Source organism: Limulus polyphemus, unplaced genomic scaffold, assembly GCF_000517525.1.
Source record: "Limulus polyphemus unplaced genomic scaffold, Limulus_polyphemus-2.1.2 Scaffold14022, whole genome shotgun sequence".
NCBI lineage: Eukaryota > Metazoa > Arthropoda > Merostomata > Xiphosura > Limulidae > Limulus > Limulus polyphemus.
In genome coordinates, this window is record NW_013679632.1 from 2,334 (window position 1) to 6,025 (window position 3,692).

General features: G+C 34.0%; 1 long non-coding RNA gene across 1 annotated transcript; it reads left to right on the top strand.

The window, feature by feature from the left end:
• The first annotated feature begins 25 nt into the window (after window positions 1–25).
• Window positions 26–3,048, top strand: LOC111084140. The gene is made up of 3 exons (XR_002609411.1): window positions 26–63; window positions 2,131–2,236; window positions 2,969–3,048. It is a non-coding gene; the product is annotated as an uncharacterized LOC111084140 (long non-coding RNA).
• The last annotated feature ends 644 nt before the right edge of the window (window positions 3,049–3,692 follow it).

Here is a 3,692-nt window from a genome sequence, read left to right on the forward strand (position 1 = left end):
TATGGTTTTGTTTACTTCCGTCAAGTTAAAGACAAAAGTGATACAAGAGGCTACTTTCAGAAGGTTTGTTATCTTGTAGTACCATTAATATACTTTAAAATCTTGATATAAAAATATACAACAGGTATATACAAGAGGCTACTTTCAGAAGGTTTGTTATCTTGTAGTACCGTTAATATACTTTAAAATCTTGATATAAAAAATATACAACAGGTATAGCTACAGAAACACAGACCTGACCTATCAAAAGTGTGTAACAAATAGGTTCTGTCGAAATATTATAAGATGTTGAAGTATTGCATTTGTAGATTCCAGATGTTTCCTCACTTGTCAAATTATTGTGTTGTCAAGAGGCTTCACATTGTTTGACTGGAATGTGAATGTTAACTTTAAATTGATAGATCTACACCACTTCTACTGTCAACCTGGCCATCCACTCAATTTGTTCAAATCTGGTGTTAAAAGTTTTGGTGTGGTGCTGGAGCTGGAGACTAGTACAAATAGGCTTAATCTGAGATTGATTTTGGTGTTTATACTAAGCCACATGCTATATGTGAATCTATTTCTAACCCATTAGCTGTAGCTCTCATGTATATCAGTCAGACGCTGTAGGCTACGGCAGCTGAAGCTCTCATGTATATCAGTCAGACGCTGTAGGCTACGGCAGCTGAAGCTCTCATGTATATCAGTCGGAAGCTGTAGGCTACGGCTGGGCCAAAAATGGAATTTTACTGTAATCGTGAGGGGTACTGACGAAAAAAGACAAAAAATAATTGTTCGGTAACAATACTTGGGTGTATGGAGAGTGCCTCGGTACCCATAAATACACTTTACCAGTTCTGGCAGGAAATTAAAAAATGAAATCCATATTGGGCACAGCCACAGTGTACAGAAGAAAATGTCTGACCCGTATACAGCCACAGTGAAGGTACTTAACGATACATGACAACCACAGTGAATGGATTAATTGGCTGATTGTCTAAACAACATAGTCCACTTCTGAAGGTACTTAACGATACATGACAGTCACAGTGAATGGATTAATTGGCTGGTTGTCTGAACAACATAGTCCACTTCTGAAGGTACTTAACGATACATGACAGCCACAGTGAATGGATTAATTGGCTGATTGTCTAAACAACATAGTCCACTTCTGAAGGTACTTAACGATACATGACAGACACAGTGAATGGATTAATTGGCTGATTGTCTAAACAACATAGTCCACTTCTGAAGGTACTTAACGATACATGACAGACACAGTGAATGGATTAATTGGCTGATTGACAGCCACAGGTATTCATATCTGCCTTTTGAAAGGTTCAATTTGTATTGGAAACTGACTTGTACAAGTATACCCTCAATATTTCTCAAAATGACCAGTTTGTATGTTAACTGGTCTATAATTTTGACCACTGGAAAAAGGCTTAAGTCCAGTGTTTACTAGTCATCCTGACAGTAAATAATGAGATCATTAAGGGCCCTAAGAACATAGTGGATAGCTGTGACTTCTGGAGGTGTGGACCCCATCCTTTATGGGCTGGGACTCAAGACCAGCCAAAAGTTTGATAAATAAATACGATTAAAAACCACTTTCTGGTTACACATTTTTATTTGAGAACAGTGTAAACAGAACGAAGTTTCTAACAGTATTTAATTGTTTATGACAAGTGTCCAATAAGAATTTTCTTATTCCTATTGATTAAATGAGTAACTACCGTAACCAAGAATTGATGAAAGGCAAAAGTTTGTATATTATTGTAGATAGGACAATAGGATTACAGGAACATCTACTGATTACCTTTGGTGATGTGACTTGTAGAAGAGTTTCTGACTCTTATATTGAAGCTACTTCAAGATTGTCTCTAAACTTGCAAGACCATTTGATGCAAAATTGTTAATATTAATTTAAAATTCATTCTAAAACATGATCAAAAAGTCAATGAAAAAAGAAAAATTAAAGCCAAGAGATTAATGTTTTTAATCTACCTTTTAGATAAGTTTTTAAGTTAAATCATGCTACTTAGTCTCTCCAGTTTTATTTTATGAAATTAAAATGTTACTTACAATTAACAGAATTTTTTTTTTTATAAGTATTGTGTAAAGAGTTTAGTGTTAATTTATTTTCAGTCTGTTGTATTACTGACAAACCTCCCTCTCACAAATCTTTACAAACAAGTCGTGGCCATCATTGCGAACAACTATTTTGAGAGTGGTGAACCAAGTATTGAAGCAGGTAAGTTAGTAAGTATATGTGTTTTAATGGTGGTGAACCAAGTATTGAAGCAGGTAAGTTAGTAAGTATGTGTGTTTTAATGGTGGTGAACCAAGTATTGAAACAGGTAAGTTAGTATGAGTGTTTTAATGGTGGTGAACCAAGTATTGAAGCAGATAAGTTAGTAAGTATGTGTGTTTTAATGGTGGTGAACTAAGTATTGAAGCAGGTAAGTTAGTAAGTATGTGTGTGTTTTAATGGTGGTGAACCAAGTATTGAAGCAGGTAAGTTAGTAAGTATGTGTGTTTTAATGGTGGTGAACCAAGTATTGAAGCAGATAAGTTAGTAAGTATGTGTGTTTTAATAGTATTCTATTCTCAGTAATCTACGTTAAGTAGTATCTACTCATTTGATTTCTAGCTATTTTTTAGATAACTAATTTCAACTTGATGGAAGTTCTATAGTACTCATTAAGATAAACAGTTAAACAGCTTTCACTGTCTGGTAGAATTTATACATTAAACAGTTTTTGCTCTATCCACTCCCATGGATTGAAGATTGTGTCACTAAAGAACATAGCTTTAGGTTCTGGTTTGGATTGATGTATTTGTTTTATTGACATTTATTGTACCTATAGTTTTATTCAACCCTGTTATTTATACATCCCTTATATGATATCATATAATATGCTTATATAGAGTGAGTTTTTTATTACTTGTATGGTGTTTCTTAACTTATTATCTGTGTAAACAGGTTGTCATGATATTGATCAATGGCCATCTCCAACACCAGGATCCACCCTACACCTGCCATTAATGGGAACAGTATTTCAGGTTTGGTAACTTAGAATATCTGCTGAAGTTATGATGTGTTCTGGATAAGATAATCTAAACCCTTCACTAACATTTTGGTGACAGTATTTCAGACATCTTAACTTAGAATATCTGTTGTGTTTAAGAAGTACCTCACAATCTATGTTTTTATGTTCTTGTTCTGCCTAGTTTTCTTTTCTTTATTCACAATACTTTTATTATTTTTATCTCTTCCAACTAAGCCATTCTTTAAAGATTCTAGAGGAATTTATTAGATATTCTGGAGCCATTTAATAAATTTCATGATCCAGGAGTAATAATGTATAATGGTGTGAAATCATCCAAATATAATCTATATACTACTGAACCTCTGAGATTGTTTGTTTGCTTGTCTCTAATTAAATACAACAAAAAACGGCACACAATACCACCACATTTGTAATGAAATGAGAATAGAAACAGAATAAAACAGGTTTCGTTAAAATCGGGCCACGGGTTATCGAGTTAGCCCCATTTTTCGGGTCACTTTTACGAAAATTTCTACCATGAGTAATTTTACATCACACCGTTCTCGCTCTTTACGAAACTTCTTCATTCAAATCTATTTTCCTGTCAATGTTCCCATCTTCATTAAAAGGTGAAGATGACAAAAACAAGATTGAAGA